Here is a 21,163-nt window from a genome sequence, read left to right as displayed (position 1 = left end):
CCTTCTATGTTATACTCATCCCCATTTTTGTGATTTAGCAGATTTCCATTATTGCTGTAATATCATAATTATGCTCTGCTACATACAACTCCAAGTCACGTGCCTTATTTTTGATGTTTCTAGCATTAAGGCAAGCTATTTTTAATGTGTCACTCCTTATACATTTAAATGTTGGATTAAAATTTACATGTTTGTTCCTCCATGTGTAGTTTTAAACCTGGCCTGTCCTAAACTCCATGCCCCCCACCCCCATTCCCTAGTTTAAACAATCCTCGACTAGCCTACGACTAGACTAGCCATATGCCTCCCCAATTCATTGGTGCCTCTTCAGTTCTGCCACAGTGGGTTACATCTGAACAGGTCCCATCTGTCCCATACGGAGTCCAAATACCCCATAAACCTATACCCTTCTACCCTGCACCAAGATTTGAGCCACGCATTAAGACTTCTAATCTCCTCATTCTTACCTGGACTGGCACATGCAACAGGCAGAATTTCAGAGACTAACTTGTCAGTTCTGCTCTCAGCCTGACACCTAACTTTGAAGCTTTGAATTTGAATTACAGAACAGACAGACTACAATTATGTATGTCATTTGTTCCAACATGGACAATGATAACTGGATCCACCCCCACTCTGTCCAAGAGCTTATCCACCTTTCCAGGGAGGTTCCCCACCTGTGCACCTGGAAGGAAACACACCGTGTGAGACTGTAGGTCTCTGGAGCAAACCTGTGCTTCAATCCCCCTAATGATTAAGCCCCCAACTATCACTACCTCTCTCTTTCTGGGAACTGATTTTGAGGTGACCCATCAGGGCGCCTTATCCCTGCCTACCACCTCAAAATCATCAGAGACACTGTCCAGCTCCGCAAGGGCCTGAAAATGGTTTGACACTTCCAATTCTGGGGTTGATGCCCCTGTACAATGTGCACCCTTTACCTTATGACCCACCTATCTTTACCTGTCAAGTCTGGAATCTCCTTCCGCAGATCCTTAGGGGTGCACACTATTTCTCTAAAGGACACCTGGGCCAGGTCTGCCAATCCTCTACTACAACTAGGCGGGCTCTGCACTCTCCTCTCTTCCCTCACTAACCCCCAGGTGGGTGCTACGCGCTAGCGGATCACGTATGGGAAAGTGGATATACAATTTAAACAGATTGTTATTTTCATGGGAATTGTTACATATGCATAATAGAACTAACTATTTTACATTACAGCGAGCAATTAACCATAGTAAAAAATAGTAAAACATAAAAAATTGAAAGAAAATTATGTTTCATGTTGCGTTAGAGGTATTTATTGCGTTATATGTTTTCATTCTGCTTGGCTTTAAAATTAACATGCAAATACTTTTTAAACTTACACTGTTACTGTAAAACCAGCAAAAACAATTTTTTAAATTAACTTTTTGTCGATATTGCATTGAATTTTGATTCTGTGTTTGGACTTATATCATGACAAAGCAACGTATAACTGTCCAAGAGTGAATATCGTTTCTTTCTCTGTAAAGTATCTATCTATCTAATAAATAAACTGACTTTTTTGAATGTTTGTTCCTGTGATTTATTAATTGTCATAGCAAAAGCTACTCTAACGAGAAACTGTAAATGTCTTAACACGAATGACATATCAAGATCTCCTTTGGTGTTTAATGTTATCCACGGAAGATGTACTATATTTCCTTTCTTGTGGCCTGTTAATATTTTATATGTCAGAATTGTTTGACCAACTTTGAATACAACTAATCTTGTCCTATTGCATAGCCCATCACTCAGACATAAATTACGCAATAACATTACAACACATCCTTCTTTTAACAGTAATTCGGCCAGTGGAAGACCGGACGGTGTTAACGGTTGTAGTTATTCTATGGAATATGGTAAGCTGGTGTTTTCATCTTACACACCATCACCACCAATTGTTTCAGCATAGTCTATTGATACGCATTTAATTAATTTGCCGTGTAACCAGTCAACATCTTTTCTCAGTGCCGGGATTGCCCGTGTACTTATTTCTTCTGTTGATAAACCTTCAGGGTGAAATTCTTCAATAAGATTTGGACATAAGTCTTCTTTTATTGGAAACTTAAAGTGAAGTGCTGGGCGGCACATTTTTGGGGGGCGACATTATTGGCCACAAGGCTTAGTACAATTTGTGTGTAAGCAGCAGGGTTCGGAAAAATATCACTCATGTATGAAAAAAGTCAAATTCTCTGATTTATTTTAACCACAAATGCTTGAAAAATAATGTGCAGACTGTCCTTCTGCATCAGACACAGCAGTTGAAATGTATGAGGCAATGACAAAAATAAACATTACACCGATAATTTCTAGGAAGATAAACAACTAATTTATAATTTCGTTATTATTGTGAATGCGTTCTTGCTCTGCGCAGAAAACATCCCCACCTATCACTTGTACCCTACTTTGGTTGTGGTTTTCGTAGCGTAATTATATTAAACTAATAATTAGAACACGGCTTATCAGTGCGTCTATACTATATTCTTGTCTAGTTGATGCTTATAAATGTATATAAAAAATATTGCTGTTTCTTTATATATGAATAAATCTATGCAAAATTTATCTTAATTTTTCTCTATACGTCATTTTAATTTTCTATTTAAATAGTTTAACATATTCAGTTATGTTGGAGGGCGGCAAATTGAAGCACCGCCCCACCCCGCCCCGCCCCAAACTCGAGCTACGCCACTGCGCAAATGTATCAAATGTTAATAAGTTGTTTATAAAAAGACACAAGACTGAAATGCTTAACAGGTTCATAAGTAAAAGACACATTTTTCTGTTAAGCTAACTAGACTATTGTAAAATAAGCACCAATTTCAAATTTGTTTTTCTTTTTTTTTCAGTTGAAAATTTCAGCTGCTGTACTTAAAACAAGCTCGCTGTCCAAACTCAGACAGTGTCTATTTTAATTTAAAGGACAAAATAGAAAGGTCTGGATTAATTAAAGTAGTTTTTCTTACCATTTGTCAAACTGTACAGGACAACTTCTCCGATTCCTTTTTCTTAGTTTATTACTCCACTTCCTTTAATATAAAGGTATTGTTCCAGCTGTCTCTTGCTCTTTTGTGAAACAAGCCTTGACTTGCTTTTTGTACACTACAGGATGTTTGCTGCAAAAAGAAAGAAAGAAATACATGTGCTGGCTTAATTACTGTAATACCTTGCATAAAAGAGCACTACAATACTGTACTGTACTGTAATGCCTAGAAAAGCAGGGGCTGAAGAGATTGTTTTTGTGATGGAAATTGGCCAATTTAGATTGTTGGCTGATCAATCGGAGCATCTCTATTGATTGTCTACCCAGTTATCTCAAGCAAATTGCCTGAAAAAGATCCATAATGGCAGTGATGCTTTTCAGTTGCGTATCTCTTTGGGAATGCTAGGGTCATTAGGGTAGCGTAAACTCTATTGAAGCTGAGTCTTAATATAAAACTTCCACAGGTGCAAAGTCAATTAACTCCCAAGATGACAAAAGGTAGGTAGTGTAACAAGGTTTACCATTTCCAAGTCTTCTTTTCAGAGTGAATAAAAGCTGTGTCAGGCTGGCCAGAGGTCTTCAGCCCTGCAATACAGGGTAAATACCAAGAAAATATTGCACAATGTTGCCAATTTCAGGATTGAGGCTGGACAGGACTGGCAACAGGCCAGTGTACAGTTCCTGATTGCGAACGTATAATAACATTGCCCTTTTAGAAAGGCAAACCTGCTGAAGGCAGCAATATACTACCTGCTTTTTAAGAGCTGTACAGAGTTACGTTCTGTAGAGTCCTGAGGGAATAATCTAGAGAGTTCAAACCTGTTATTCCTGTAGTGGCAGTTGACCATGGAAATCATTCTAGAATTTGACTTTTAAATTCCTGCACATCCTAGTTTATGTTTCATTGCTTACTCCAAAGTCTACATTATAAGCAGTTCTTCATGAATTTCAAGGGCCGCACATTTAATTTACAAGTAAACAATTTCATTTAGTAAATCTAACAAGTATTGTTGGGTTTAAATGAGAAAAGGAAAGAAAGAACAATCTTAAGATTTATGATGTACTTTTCTAATAATAGAAAATGTGCTCTTTGAATTGTTTTTCTTTAGTTGTGTATATTTTTAGTAGTGTTGTGAATTTCTGTTTGCAACAGCAACATTTAAACATTTGAAGATAAAAACCACTGTTTAGTGTAGTTTTCAAAAATCTTTCCAGTTCAGGCTAACAAGTGAGCCAGAACTCTCTCTTATCCTATTTTTCACAAACTAGGATCAAACCTAGTCAAATATTTCACTACTATATTGTGCATCACTATATTGTACATTCGTGCACCAGTCTCTCTCACTCATATGTGGCTACTTTATATTTGGAAGTGAATTTCTGGGAATGTGGCTTGAACTAAGAATATTTATAGAACAACAGAGACACATGCAAAATATATAAACTCCATTTAGTGATTATAGCAGCAATCAAAGTCAGGTGCCTTGAATTGTCAGGCAGCTATACTACCACTTCTCCAATTTGTTCAGGTCTGGCTTATTCAGTAGAAACCCAATATTTTTGTCTAGATGTTCTGTTGCTTTTTTTATCACTTTTGGGAGTGACAGAGGTATTGGATCATTTCATACTGTCGCCTATGATGTCTAGATTATTGCAAAAATCCAGTGCAGTGGCAAAAGCTGGTAGCAAGTTGGTAACAGGCTCTGACAATGCTTTTTTCATGATGTTGGTGGTGGTACTCTGTTTACCTTTTGCATTTGTATTTTTATAGTTCAGCAGCAATGCAATCTGAAACACATTGCACTGCATGACTGGGTTACCATGGAGGTGATTCCTTCATGTACAATAATTCCCACTGCTTTGTCTCTGAGAGTACTTCTCAGTTAAGATGCTGATAGTGGTATATGGGGCTGAGAGAGTATGGAACAGTGACCGCTTTGGCTGAAAATAAGAAAGTTACCCAGATAAAGCAGCATAACTGGCACTATTTGACAGGGTAAAATTGTAAAACTTTTTTTCAGTGTTTACAGTTCACTTGTGCCAATATGTTCTATGCAGGCCTACACATATAGCATTGAATGGGAGTTGGTTGATCCTGGAGCATGTGGTGGGCATGTTATGCTGCCCTCAGCCCATTATGACATGATAATGGGCAACCAGCACTACCAACAAAACAGAGTACAGACAGGGCGAATGCATATAATACAGTTGTGATACCCTTTTTATTGCCTTTCTTGTCTATACTTTTTGGGGGAAATCTCATGCAGTGTGACAGATTAGGGTTTTCTCCTCCCTTGTACCCTCAGACCACACATCAGACACCAGATAAAATCCAATTATTATTTATTATAATAATAATGTGCACAAAGCATGCTCCTCTCCACAATTCTCAATAAACAATCACAAATAACCAATCCTCCACTCCCAGACGCTTAGCCACCCTGCCTCCCAACTCAGCTCCCCGTCCGGGAGCTCCCACAGTCCTTTTATATTCCCCGACCCGGAAGTGTTCCCAATCGAACAGTCCACAAGTCCTTATTCCTTCCGGGTCAGGGTAGACAATACTTTCTCACCCCGGAAGCCCGTCGCTCTTCCTATGACGAACTTCCGGGTCATAGGGCACGAAGAACTCTTCGGTCCTCCTTGCAGCTCCCTCTCGTGGCCCCCATGGCATCCAGCAGGGCGGTGCATAAAAATTCCATTGTCCATGATGCCCTGCTGGTCTTCTGGGGACCTCCATGCTGCAAGGAGGGCTCCACCTGGCGGCTTGGGGGTATTGGCCGGGGTACATGGCCGGCCATATCTTACAGCAGGCATAGACAAAATAAGCCAGTGACTGGGATAGGAACGGAATCCAGGGTTCTAAACCTGTGAAATGAAGTGCCACTCTAATCCAACATATTTTTTTTATAAATTTTACAGATGTTTTATGAACTTGTTACAAGTATTTTTACATAGACAACAATATCTTTTCATTGACTGCTGGTTTTGTTTTCCAAACTGAACACATTGATTGAGTCAGAGAAAATAATATATGGGATTAATTTGCATCTTTAGTGAAATAGCACTATTTTCACACTAAACTGTGGTTGGGAAGAAATGCAGTAGTGGGAATAGATGCTACAGATCTGGACCTATCTAATTCTTTCTCAGATTCCCTTCACCTCCCTTGTGGACCACACATGAATGCATTGCTGAAGGTGACGCATTGGGATAGTGAGTTGGAACATCTGTCTAATTGGGTCTTTCATGTCGCCTCAGGCTTTATTTCCTAGGTGAACCCCTATCCCGACAGAGACTGAGTGACGGATACAGTAGGTACCATGAAGGTGAGGGGGTGGGGCAGCTACAGCATAATAGATAAAACTAACTACTGTCTGCATCCTAATAATTGAATGCTGCAGCACTATATTAGCACAGTTCCAGAGTGTGAGCGGATTTTTAAGTAGATTCATGGAAGGTAATGCCAGAGATGAGGAGAAATGTGCTGCAGAATTAACACCGCTGATAAAAAGGTGTTAAGTGTAAGGGTGCCATTGCTTAATTTTATCCCAGTTACTAGCAGATTATTGCTTCTAATTTGCGTTTATCCTATTAAAATGGTGCTACTTTCTTTATATGCGCACACAGAGGGAGATGTTCTATCATTAGTAACTAGGACATAGTAACAAGGGTTTTTTTCTTTACATTTAATATGCAGCAGAGAGAGATATAATGGATCCAGTCAGAAATGTTATTTTTGAACCAGGCAATTGTGCTCTCTAGCATTATTGTTAGGCTCAATAATTCTTACTCCTGGAGTACTGCCAAATTTGAGATATTACTCAAACAGATAAATGCTAGTGAACCCTGCCCACAAACCTTACCTTCTTTTTGTAGTATCTTGGTTACCTTATTAATTAATGTGTAACTGATCAAACATGCAGGACAAAATATTTAAGGTTATAGGAATGATCATTCAACATTCAATGACATGCTTATACTATGACTGCAGAGAAACAGCATGGCTAATTTGCATGATGTGTCACAATTGGCCCTATGGATGATAAAGCACAACATGTACTCACCCATCTCGAGTGGCTCTTTGTAATAAAATACAAGGACCCTGATCGTAGCCTCATTTCCCATGCTCTCTATTGTAATACTTTATAAATTCATTTCACGAGTATAATTTTTTGTTGATATTGTTTAATCTATGTAGATCACAAAATAATCTGAATTATCATATACATTTTTTGGTTACTTGGGGAGTATTTCATACTCATTTTTCTTATTATGCCTTATTAAGAGTGTGATGTCTTCATAAATGGTTTACTCTGTGGGATATTTAAAGACCCTGACAATCAGATGCCAGTTTGCTATCATGTATGCATTTTGGACTGATCAAGTTTACTTTCATTTAAAGAGACAGTTGGAGATAAATGTTTGTCGGAGGAAGCCTTGTCAGAACATCTACTCATCCTCATTCCTACCAAATCCAATTCAGGGTCACAGTAATTCTGAGCCTGTTCCCTGTAGCCTCAGGCAAAAACCTGCACTGGATATATACTGTTAACAACACACCTCTTTGGATTTTGGTAGCAAATAAATGTAAGTCCAGCTATAGGCTCACCAGGATAAAGTCATTCAGTACCTGATTAGAAAACAAACCTTCAAAAGTGTGCTTAACTGAAAGTGAACTGATAACACTAAGTAGATTTATAGTGTAAGATGACCTTATAGTAGAATTATATTCAGTGTAAATGGTAGTTAAATTTAAGTTAATATAAATGGAATAGCAGATTTAAAAAGGAGAAAGAAGTAGAATTAGAATGTGGCCATTAGTGAAGCTCCATGAATTACACCTAACGAGAGAGTTCCAGAGTAGGAACCACAGAGACAGTTGAGCACAGGTTTAGGGCTATATGTGGATTGTTGGGAGCAAGTTAATTTTTGAGGATCTCCATTGTCGATGACTTGAGGTCTTGGAATTAACATCATTATAAGAAGGCCAGAGAACTTTGAAGATATTGAGATACTTATTTCTTGTTGAGCACTTCACAATATTACCATGCAGGCAGCCGTGCTGTTAACTGTTTTATTTAGGAGTTTGTTTTCACTTTTTGGTGTAGAATTGCTAGTGTATTTATTTTCCTTTTTTGTTTCTGCAATTATCTTTATAATATGAGCCAATTTCTGTCTGTACAGCAGATATAATTAAGGAAAGCTTGTTTCCAGATGAAAGCAGTTTTCCTGAAATTCACTAATAAGAACTTTCAGTTTAGCACTCTGAGTGTCAAGCATATTTAAGAAATCAATTATGTTCAATATTAATAAAGATATACAAAAAACACTGCAGAGACAGTACATCACCCTTAATACTGTGACAAACCTCCAAGCCAAACAGGAACCGTCTTTCTAGGTAAGCCCGCAGGTGCTGAAAGGCTTTTTATTCTGAATGGCATGATATTGATGGTATCCTGCCGCTACCCATTGATCACCACCAAAATAATAAAACAAGTCAACCTTCGTCTTGTCTACTTCTTTACTGCTCTTTTACTTTGTTCATTTGCTATGCTAACTGACCCATATTATTCCCAATCCTAGTCAGATCAGTGAGCTACAAAAAGGAGCTTAAATACTAATGAGCCACACATGTTGGCACATTATTTTTAATATCTTTACTTGCAGTTCTTTTGCAAAATATGATACACTTATGATAATGTTGCATGGGTCCCACTGGTAGCACTCAACATATGTCCTGGGTTATATAATACAATACAATTTATTTTTGTATAGCCCAAAATCGCACAAGAAGTGCCGCAATGGGCTTTGACAGCCCCTCAGCCTTGACTCTGTAAGAAGACAAGGAAAAACTCCCAAAAAACCCTTGTAGGGAAAAAATGGAAGAAACCTTGGGAAAGGCAGTTCAAAAAAGAGATCCCTTTCCAGGTAGGTTGGGCGTGCAGTGGGTGTCAAAAAGAAGGGGGTCAATACAATACACAGAACAGAACAAATCCTCAATACAGTATAAAACATAAAAAATGTACAAGCATGGAGCAGAATTTAACAGTAGATGATATCCCATTGCCCTGCGGTGGGCTGGTGCCCTGCCCGGGGTTTGTTTCCTGCCTTGCACCCTGTGTTGGCTGGGATTGGCTCCAGCAGACCCCAGTGACCCTGTAGTTAGGATATAGAGGGTTGGATAATGGATGGATGATATAACATAATATGATTTGGATTTGTTTAGAGTCCTGAAGACCTCAGCCATCAAGCTGCCTCTCCCATTTGGCTGTTCCATAGTTGAGTCAGCGCTGGGCCAGCCAATCTGAAGAAAGGAGCCATCTACCCCACGATGGGTACCCCACGTATTGTGACATGCCATACTACTGCAGGGACGGCTGTGAGGAATGGGAAGCAGTGTTGGTTTGGAGCCCAGATTAGCTGATTAGAGTGTGGCACCAGTTGTCTTCAATATTGAACCTTTTCACAATATTCTAATTTGGGACTTTCATTAGTTGTTAGTTATAATCATCAAAATTAAAAGAAATAAACATTTGAACATAAATAAATAAACATATGAAGTCTGTGTGTAATGAATGAATCTAATATACAAGTTTCACTTTTTGAATGGAATTATTGAAATAAATCAACTTTGTCATGATATTCTAATTTTATGACCAGTACCTGTACATAAGCAAATTCATTCCTTGAAAGCACCTTTATAGTGAAGTGTTGGCACTGAGTGCTACAGCAGATAGATTCTCTGCTCATTACATGGCTCATGATCTTTAAAAGAACTACAGTACTTGCATTTTGCCACAGTAGTTGGGAAAAGTACCTGTGACTGTGCAAAGTTTTATAGGCTCTCCTGCTATAGATTATGCAATGCCAGCTCATTCTTTTGGTGATTCATCTCTGGCTGATGTTCAGCCACAGTGTAAGGAAATCTTGTATATCTGGATGACGAGAAGCAGACAATATTACCCTATACAGCTGACATGGCGCAACTCAGTGATTTTTGTGAAATACCCGACCGTCTGCAAGTTCATGTTGAAAAGCTTATGTGGCTAAAAACCAAAGAGTGGACAAAACTTGCAAAGGAGCAGGTAGAGCACAATTCCTTAAAGTCTGCAACAATTTTGTTTTGAACATGAGGCCCTTGGTCACCCAACAGTCAGTACTAGACTGAAAACAAGGTGAAAGTACATATGCTTCCCATTTATAGAGTGGATTTGAAAGTGCAACAGCCTATGATTTTGATGGCTCTTATCTTTTAATAACAGTTGCTCAAATGCAGCTAAGATTTTTTTTGGTATTTTGCTGTTGGTGCTTGTTCTTGCTGTGGCCACCATTTTGGACATTACTATGATGATATAGTATTGAAAATAAAACAGAAAATGTACAAGTAATGCCCAGAATTATTAACCAAAGTTTGAATATATTGGAATATTTAGTGATTTTTAATTTATATATGCATTCCTTATTTTTTTGGCTAATTTGTCAGCCCTAAACTGATTCAGTTGTTCTCAATTTACTGTAGACGGGACAATCTAGTGTAGTAATATAAATTAATTTGGTGACTAATGTAAATGAACAAAAAAATAATTTCCTCCAGCATTTTCCTTTTCCAAGTAAACCTATTCACCATTTCTGCTTTTCTCTTGATACTTGATTACATAACACCACATCTGTATTGTTATTCTACAATAAGCAATTTCATTTAAACATGAAAAACATGTTCCCCCTCCTATTTGTGTAAAATATTTATTCATTAAATAATTAACAAAATACACAACAAACGAGCAAAAGGGCCCAGGGATGATGCCAATTGTGGACGTTCCAGTTGTGCTATATTTTGAGCTTAAATGAAGCATAAGTAAAGTTCATCAGATTGGAAGAAAGCATTTGCATTTTTCCTTTGCTCAGACAATTAATCTTGCCCTGGGTATGAAGAATGTGTGTGTGTGTGTGTGTGTGTGTGTGCTGTGGGGGGGTTGTGGTGATATTAATATTTCTTAGCTTAACTAATATTAAGGAATGAGTCTGTTGCGTTGGTGTCACCTGAATCCAAAGACGAAAAGCTACAGCTTCCGTTTTTGAATACACTTTTCCATCAGTCTGACAACAAAGGGAGCAGTTAAGAAGGACGATAAATTGCTTTAATGCCATAGTCTGGCCCAAGAAAAGGACCTTCAAGCTTTCAAGGTTTGTAATAATAGGTTTATCTATAAAATGGACCTCACAGGGCATTGTGTACAGATTGAGAAGGCAGTTCTTATTTAATAGAAATGCTTTTATTTTTAATATGTTCTCATTCTCCCATTCTGTTTTTAAGGCAAGTTTGTAGTAGTTGCTTCTGTGAGGTTTAAGGTTAAGATCTTTCAAATGAACATATGACAGCTCCAATAACTTTGAATGGTTTTACAAAGTGGCCTATGCATTAACTAACATTAAGTCCTCCAGTAGCTTGTAAACACTTTTAAGAATAGGGGCACAAGACCCCTTAGGGCAAACCTAATAAAAGTGCAGTGTGGAACAGCACAGTTCCTCTTCTGCAGGTTCACATTAATTCAATGTTTTCCATCTGTTTAGGGTCATGGAACACTGTTGGTGTCACATCAGTTGATAAGCTGCTTATGCCCTGTAAAGTAGCAACTTTGCCATTATGTAATGGCTTTCACTGTTTTTGACTAGCATTCTGAAAGCTTCAGTTTATTTATTAAAAGCGCTGAAATTATTTTTTCATTTAATAATCCCAGGAAGGTATTTCTTTAAAATGTATATTTGGTACAATTTATTTAGACATTTTCAATAATGGAGAATTCACATTTGAAATAAAGTCAACATTTCTCTTGCATTAACCTATTTATTCCTCTATACATTTGTCCATTTTATAAAGCTATCCATCCAACCATCATTGAACCCGCTACATCTAGTTCAGAGTCATGGGGATCAGGTACTATTTCAGCATTTCTGTGTTCAAGGCACAAATTAATCCTAGATGTTTTTCGTTTTAAAACATACAAAGTGCATATCTTATTCTCAACCTGGGATTTAATGAGTAATATTCAAGAAAGTTTCTAAATAAGGACATTAAATGCTGGCACAGTGGATAGTGTTGCCATTTCATGTTTCCATTATACTGGGGCTTCATTTATAAAATGAATATACAGTTTTAATTTTAAGTTTTATGGATGTTATCTTAGATGAAAATTTATGTACAAACTAGGAATAAAAAAATGATGTAAAAACCTTAAATGTATTTTGATGTCCAGGTTGGCTGCAGCTTTCTTAATATCCTCTTGATCTCAGGACATCAATAAATGTAACCGAGGATGGACTGGGCAATAAGGACACACAACATCAAGGGATGGTTAAAAACAGTGCTTCATGTTTTTATTATTCAAACAATATTCAACAAATAATATAAAGTGCAGTGCAAAGTCTTCTGTAATTAAATAAATGATCCATCATAAAAAGCAGTGTCTCAATGAATGTTAAAATTGGTGAATAATTCAATAAATAATCCTTTAAAATCAAGGGTAAAATCGAAAGTTAAAACACATTTAGCATCCATTCATTAAAACCACAAGCTTCAGTGCTTCCTTTTGTATTCATGCCTCCCCTGCTTACCATCATGGTCTGTTCACCAGCAGTAGTTGCCCTCCAGCCTTTCATGATCTTGAGTTGCCTCCCAATTACACATAAATACTTTCTTTCAACATGATCCAAGTGTATCTTTCTCCCTTGTCTCCCCAACTTGCAGTTCTCAGGTTTTGCAGCCAGGCTGAGATGCCGACAGCTTCAGTTCCTCTCTAAGGCTATCATACTATCCACCTTAGACTTTACCTGCTGGTGTGCTCAGAGCCAGACCTCCGTTGCCCAGCCACCTGATGTCATCCAACAGGACCCCTGGAGCACTTGTTTGAACACGCTTCTCCAGAATATTCAGAGGGAGTGACACACCCCTACAATGCCATTCCTCTTGCAGCCTTACAGGAGCCTCTGACCACAATGCCATCCTTCCACTGTGCTGACTCGTACTCCTGAAATTTTCTTTCTTTAACCTTCACCTCTGATCTAACCACCTCAAATTCCTTTTAACCTACTGCAGGTGCAGGTGACTTGATTACACTCCATGGAGTATACCTGAATGGGAATTACCCAGTTTTCCCATTAAACACTCTGGGAACACATGGCTACGCTTTTACTCGCACCCACATCCCCTGAGCCTGGATGCATTTTTGTTTTGTTTTTTTGAAAATGCACCATTCCGTGAAACTGTGAGATTCATACAAACAATAAATTAATAAGAAATAATTGATACAAAAAAGCAGTTAAAAAAGATGCATTAATTTCAACTGACATCAAATATGTAAAAAAAATTTAAACTAAAGAAAAAATTAACAACCAAAATAAAAATAATGTTAACTTAAGCCAGCAAAATAGCAATGCTGAAGAGCTGTTGAACAACCAATTAAACAACAGTTTAGTTTCTTTCACTTGAACACATTGAAATGTGTTATTATTTAGAATTTTACTGGTATAATAGTGTTAATCACAAATTAGGGCAGTGACCCCATCCTATACAGGGTTACTTTTAAAAATTTCCATATTATAAATGAGCTTAATTCTGGTAGTTTTCATTTTACAAATATATGGTTAACAGCATGTAATAGGAAACCTATCCAAATTTCTTCTTTTGCATGTATGGAAGAGATTTTTGCTGCCCAACAGTGCAGTGAATGAAATGCCAATGCCATAGGAGTATTTTTTTAATAAGTCTGCGTATTTACAGAAGTCATTAAAAAGAAAAAAACTATTGCTGCACTTGTTCAATTACAATATTACGTTACACAGAGAATGTATTTTAAGAGCTCGGTTACACGTTTTGGCTCATCATAAAGCGTGGTGCACAGGCCATTATCAGCTACCAAGAATATCTCTATTCACCTGTTTACCTATAGGACTGGTGCCTCAAACCTGCTAGTATAGGCTGTGGTTCCATTACACAACCAGATTTTAATGATGGATGGGTATCTTTGAAATATCCAATTAAATCAAAACCACCTGAACGAGAACATAGATGTTACATCCATCTGAGCAGTGAAATCAGGTGAAATCTTTACTTTAAGTTCTGTAAAAGTCCTGAATGTTATTTATTTTTACAGTTTGTACATTATATTCCAAGAGAAAATCACAGAAGATGTCATCACATACTTTGACTATTAATAGAGTGGCCCATCTTTTTTTGGAGTGTCCGATGTCTTGGTGAAATGGTAGAGACCAGCAGTGAATAATTAATTGTTACTTAGCTGTATTGTTTCACTAAAGATAAATGTACAGAATTGGTCATGAGTCAAAGCATCACAAGCTGTTTGCATTTAAATCATGGTGAAAACAATTAACAACAGGAACTGTTCACAAATGTAATTTATTGGTATTAATTTTATTAACATTAAACATTATATCATTAGATTTTACTTCTTGTTTTGAGTAGTTGCCCATGGTTCAGTGAATAGTAATGATCTATGCCATAATTACGTTTAATCTTATCTTGCAAATAAATGCTGTCAGATTGCTGTACTAATGACTGTACAAATGATGTCTCCTAACTGTAGTGAAGTGAAGCTCCAAATGCTAGGATTCCCAGAGCAGCAGTATATGGAATCCTGGATTACAAAATTACAGCCTAATCCTCCTCATTGCGTCAAAGTCTGTTGTAATCCATGAAAAATGTGTACAAAGTCTTGTGTACGGCTGTGTGAGTTACTCATGGGGAATAAACAAGCACAGCACATGAAGATACACTTGACATCTTGAAGCACAGATGCACAAAACGGTTTTCATTTTTAAGATTAGAATATTAGAAATTTTCAGATATTTGCTCATTATTTACTATGTAAAAATATTGTTTGAGCCCAACTATGGAAAAAAAAAACCTGTGGTTGGTTTACATTGAACTGTAAACCACTCTCTTTTTCTTTCTGCATTTTTAGACATAGGGAGAAAATGTGGAAAGCTTAACTGTGCGAGTATTCATGCCGAGTGTTGGAAAAAATGCAAGACAGAAATACTATTGTGACATCTATTGTTTAATTTTATTATACATCAATAAAAAGGCACTTTGAAAAGGAGTTTGCATGTTAGATACAGTTCCTTTAGTTCAACAAATATTTCTGAAAAAAACTGTCAATGACGTTGGTATGCTAGTAAATTACTCTTTAATAATAATAAAGTGAAATCTTTCTTTAGAACCTCATACATAACACACACCACATCAATAAATAATTTGTTTCTATAATAGCTTGTCATTTCACAACCTGGCCATAAGCAATTTTAGCTATAAAATGCTATAGTTGGTAATGTATCAGTCTAGCAGTCCATAAGAGTAAAGAATCACTTTTTTGTGATGAATTATATACTCCATTATGTAGAAAAATACTTAATAATACAGTCATATGAAAAAGTTTGGGAACACCTCTCAGCCTGCATAATAATTTACTTTCAACAAAAAAGATAACAGTGGTATGTCTTTCATTTCCTAGGAACATCTGAGTACTGGGGTGTTTTCCAAACAAAGACTTTTAGTGAAGCAGTATTTAGTTGTATGAAATTAAATCAAATATGAAAAACTGGCTGCGCAAAAATTTGGGTACCCTTGTAATTTTGCTGATTTGAATTTATGTGACTGCTCCCAATACTGATATACTTGCAACACCAAATTGGTTGGATTAGCTCATTAAGCCTTGAACTTCATAGACAGGTGTGTCCAATCATGAGAAAAGGTATTTAAGGTGGTCAACTGCAAGTTGTGCTTCCCTTTGACTCTCCTCTGAAGAGTGACAGCATGGGATATTCAAAGCAACTGTCAAAAGATCTGAAAGCAAAGATTGTTCAGTATCATGGTTTAGGGGAAGGCTACAAAAAGCTATCTCAGAGGTTTAAACTGTCAGTTTCAACTGTAAGGAATGTAATCAGGAAATGGAAGGCCACAGGCCAAGAAAAATACAGGAGCGGCAAATGCGCAAGATACTGAGAATGGTCACTGACAGCCCACCTCCAAACAGCTGCAAGAACATGATGAGTGATGAGAAAGAAGCCCTTTCTGTACTCGCGCCACAGAGTCGCTTGTTGTATGCAAATGCTCATTTAGACAAGCCAGATTCATTTTGGAACAAAGTGCTTTGGACTGATGAGACAAAAATTTACTTATTTGGTCAGAACAAAAAGCACTTTGCATGGCGGAAGAACAACAACGCATTCCAAGAAAAACACCTGCTGCGTAATGTCAAATTTGGTGGAGGTTCCATCATGCTGTGGAGCTGTGTGGCTAGTTCAGGGACTGGGGCCCTTGTTAAGGTCGAGGGTCAGATAAATTCAACCCAATATCAACAAATTCTTCAGGATAGTGTGCAAGCATCAGTCCCAAAGTTGAAGTTACGCAGGGGTTGGATATTCCAACAAGACAATGACCCAAAACACAGTTCGAAATCTACAAAGGCATTCATCCAGAGGGAGAATTACAATGTTCTGGAATGGCTGTCACAGTCCCCTGACTTGAATATCATCGAAAATCTATGGGATGATTTGAAGCAAGCTGTCCATGCTCTGCAGCCATCAACTTTAACTGAACTGGAGAGATTTTATATGGAAAAATGGTCAAAAATACCTCCATCCAGAATCCAGACACTCATCAAAGGCTATAGTAGGCGTCTAGAGGCTGTTATATTTGCAGAAGGACGCTCAACTAAGTATTGATGTAACATCTCTGTTGGGGTGCCCATATTTATGCACCTGTCTAATTTTGTTATGATGCATATTGCATATTTTCTGTTAATCCAATAAACTTAATGTCACTGCTGAATTACTACTGTTTCCATAAGGCATGTCATATATTAAAAGGAAACTGCTACTTTGAAAGCTCACCCAATGATAAACAAAAATCAAAAGAATTAGGAGGGGTTCCCAAACTTTTACTGTATACTCCAAATGGTTAAAGTGAAATACAAATAAAATACCTTGTGTATTTGTGTGTATGTATACAGTATACAGTGGAACCTCGGTTCACGACCATAATTCGTTCCAAAACTCTGGTTGTAAACCGATTTGGTTGTGAACCGAAGCATTTTCCACCATAGGATTGTATGTAAATACAATGAATCCATTCCAGACCGTACGAACTGTATATAAATATATATTTTTTTAGTTTTTAAGCACAAATGTAGTTAATTTTACCATAGAATGCACAGTGTAATAGTAAACTAAATGTAAAAACATTGAATAACACTGAGAAAACCTTAAATAACAGAGAAAACTAACACTGCAATAGTTCACGCTATAGTGCTAGGAACCGCTCGCTAAAAACACTTTCTTTAATGAGTTTTAAACACGGGGTAAAAAAATGAACATTTGAAAAATCCGTAATTTAATAAACCACCAAGAAAAGTAGCATTGCCACAATGCACGCTATGAACTGATCGCTGTAAACAGAACTGAAAACAAAAACAAGCCTTTTCTACCTTATGCGTCCAGCCCACCCTCTCTCGCTCGCTCTCTCTTTCGTGTGTGTGTGTGTGTCTCTCTTTCGTGAGCCTGGAGCGCCTTTGTGTGTCTCTCTCTAGCATGCGCCTTTGTGTGCCTCTTTCTAGCGTGCGTGCCTGTGTGTGTGCACCTCTCTCTCGTGCGCCTGTGTGTGTGTGTCGCGCTGTCTATCTCTTGCTCTCTCTCTTTTGCTCGCTCGCTGCACAGGAAATGCACAGGGAGAGACTGAATATGTACAAACCGAAAAGGAAACTGGCTTGTTCGTATACCGAGTGTGTGGTCGTGAACCGAGGCAAAAGTTTTGTGAACTTTTTGGTCATAAACCGATTTGTACATGTACCGAGACATTCGTGAACTGAGGTTCCACTGTGTTTATATATATATCTATACTAATAAAAAGCAAAGCCCTCACTGATTGACTGACTGACTGACTCACTCACTAATCACTCCAATTCTCCAACTTCCCGTGTAGGTAGAAGGCTGAAATTTGGCAGGCTCATTCCTTTCAGCTTACTTACAAAAGTTAGGCAGGTTTCATTTCGAAATTCTATGCGTAACAGTCACAACTGGAACCTTCTTTCGTACATATGTACGGCCATAGCCTGCAGCTCGGTCGCCATGTAAGACGGAGTTGCGTCCCGCATCATGACACCTCCCACGTAATTTAGTGCCTGACCATATAAGGCCGTACGTTGGCAGCAATCCATTAGACACGCTGCCGCTAAATATTCGCGGGTGAAGGACTGTGCTTATGCAAACGAAGATGAAATAGTCAGGGATGGACTAGTGTTTGGCACAGACTCAGCGAAAGTGCGAGAGAAACTTTTATGTGCCGGGTCTTAGCTAACATTAAATAAAGCCGTGGACATCGCAAGATCGCACGAGATAGCACAAGCACAGCTGAGAACCTTCGATGCATGTACTCCAAGCGGCTCACGTGAACTGACTGTGAACGCAGTACGCAGAGATCAAGTATGAGCTCCATAGAGCGCTGAACAAAAAACGCATTACACAATTGAGTAGGCAGCATTAGAATATGAAGTGAGTTACGCATACAAGCATATTCATAAGTACTGCTACTGCGGAAACAAAGCACGGTGTAAACCGTAAGTTTAAATTAAGTTTCTAGACATGTTGCTGCTGGCGTTTGTCATGCCTACAACGAATACGATATTCGCAAGATACAAGTTTAATGAGAAGACGTGGGGTATAAACGAGACTTTGGATCACTTTGTAACGGAGTTAAAATTGCTGTAACGGAGTTAAAATTTAAAATTGCTGGTGAAGGACTGTGCTTATGCAAACGAATAGGAAAGCAAGGTGTAAAGCTTAACTTTAAGTTCATAGACACGCTGCCGCTTGTCATACCCAAGATATTCACGTGATACAAGTTTACTGAGAGGACGCAGGGTATAAACGAGACTTTTGATCACTTTGTAACTGAGTTAACATTGCTGGTGAAGGACTGTGCTTATGCAAACAAAGATGAGATGGTCAGGGATAGAATAGTGTTTGGTACAAGCTCAGCAAAAGTGCGAGAGAAACTTTTAAGTGCCTGGTCTGAGCTAACATTAAATAATTGCAGGTGAAAAACTGTGCTTATGCAAACGAATAGGAAAGCAAGGTGTAAAGCTTAACTTTAAATTAAGTTCATAGACACGCTGCTGCTGGCGTTTGTCATGCCGAGAGACTGTGTTTCTGGAGGGATGAAGAGTTAAGGCAGGTGGGGGAGTTACGTCATCATCTCCCCTCCCCTTCATGTCATTTCATTCACTTCATTTCGCTCCAAGCTGAGCTCCGCTGAGCTCCACAGCTGACGCGGTCTTGCCGTTCTTTTTCCTTAGTGTTCAGTCCTCTCTCCTTTACTTCTTTATATAAAGGAGAGTTGAGATCCAAGAGACTGTGTTTGTATGTTTGTGGAGGGATTGAGAGTTAAGGCGGGTGGGGGAGTCACGTCATCATCTCCCCTCCCATTCACCTCATTTCATTCACTTCATTTCGATCCGAGCTGAGCTCCGCAGCTAACGTGGTCTTGCGGAAACAACTTTGTGACGCTGCCGCCAAATACTCACAGAAAAATCCACAAGTTAATAGACACGCTGTCGCTAGTTTCTTCCCACTCTGAATCCTCCAGGCACTCCTGAGCATAACCTAATTTTGAAGGTTTGAACACCAATAATGTTACTGAAAAACTTACAACCACCGAAACTTTGTAACGGCACGAGACTTCAGGTCACGTGTCTGCAAAAGAACCTATTTGAGGCAACTATTTTTACTGGCAGTTGCTCAGGGGAGAGAGTTTTTATTTCTCGCATCCCCATTATACCATCTGATCTCCCATTTCAATTGAAATTCCTCCAATTTCCAGTAAGGTTCTGCTTTGCAATGACAATAAGTCTCAGGGACGGACCCTACAAAAGGTTGCCATTGATTTGAGGCAAGATTGCTTTTCACATGGCCAACTATACGTTGCATGCTCAAGAGTAAGCTCGCACAGCTTGGTCATATTACAAACGGAGTGCTGAAGTAACAATGTGGTATACAGAGGGATCCTTAACAAATAATTATTGGTATATTTTCCCTCAGTTTTTAAAGGTTTGCTTTTCTTCTTAATAAAAATTTAAAAGCAGTACTTCGCCACTGCGAAGCTCGGGTATTTTGCTAGTTTATATATATATATATATATATATATATATATATATACAGTATATATATACACACTGTATAAACAAACAAGTAAAGGGTTCATCTGCCTGCAATGAATGTGTCACATGATCTGCCACATGATGTCTATGTAAATAATACCTGTTCTGAAAGGCCAATGACCCTGCCACCATTACACAAGCAACTTGATGACTAAGGAGCATACCAGACAGGTCAAAGGCAAAATTGTGGAGAAGTATAGATCAGGGTGGGATTATTAAAAAAAAAATAGCTCAAACTTTGAATATCCCTCAGAACATCATGAAATCACTTGTAATTAAAATGAAAAGAATATGGCACCACACAAACTTGAAAAGTGAAGGCTACCCACTATAATGCACATCAGGCAAGAAGGGCATTAATCTGAGATGCAACAAAGACACCGAGGATAACAAGGGAGGAGCTCAGTGGAGATGGGAGTATCTGCCAATAGGACCACAGTGGGGCTCTTTGGAAGAGTGGCCAGGAAAAAAGGCATTGCTTAAAGAAAAAAATAAGAAAGCACATATTATTATTAAGCGCGCTTTCTAATTAAACAGGATTCTAAGAAATCAATTCATGTATTTATTTCTAGTAGGACTGACTACTGCAATGCGGTGTTCACTGCATGTTCAAACTATTCTTTATACAGCCTCCAGTTAATCCAAAATGCTGATGCAAGAATTATTACAAGAAAAAGAAAATGCTGCTGCAAGAAATATTACAAGAACAAGAAAATACGAACATATAACTCCAGTTCTTAAATCCTTACAGAAAATACAAACACATAACTCCAGTTCTTAAATCCTTACACTGGTTAACTGTTAAGTTCAGGGGAGATTTCAAAATCCTCCTTTTAACTTATAAAGCATTAAATGGCCAAGGTCCGGCTTACTTGTCTGAACTTATCGTGACTTACAAACCAGCGCACACATCAAGATCAAGATGCCA

The 21,163-nt window shown here is 38.1% G+C and overlaps 1 protein-coding gene and 1 long non-coding RNA gene across 3 annotated transcripts in view; one reads left to right on the top strand and one right to left on the bottom strand.

Annotated features, from left to right (window-relative positions):
- The window catches only part of LOC120523841, a 161,737-nt gene that overhangs the window by 6,172 nt on the left and 134,402 nt on the right, over positions 1–21,163 (bottom strand). Inside the window, exon 2 of the long non-coding RNA XR_005632707.1 lies at positions 2,988–3,137. This is a non-coding gene — a long non-coding RNA (uncharacterized LOC120523841). The remainder of the gene's footprint in view (positions 1–2,987; positions 3,138–21,163) is intronic.
- The window catches only part of lnx2a (ligand of numb-protein X 2a), a 152,211-nt gene that overhangs the window by 64,112 nt on the left and 66,936 nt on the right, over positions 1–21,163 (top strand). The window lies entirely within an intron of this gene.

The sequence above is a fragment of the Polypterus senegalus genome, chromosome 2, assembly GCF_016835505.1.
Source record: "Polypterus senegalus isolate Bchr_013 chromosome 2, ASM1683550v1, whole genome shotgun sequence".
In the NCBI taxonomy this organism is placed as follows: domain Eukaryota; kingdom Metazoa; phylum Chordata; class Cladistia; order Polypteriformes; family Polypteridae; genus Polypterus; species Polypterus senegalus.
This window is presented reverse-complemented; position numbering and strand designations above follow the sequence as displayed.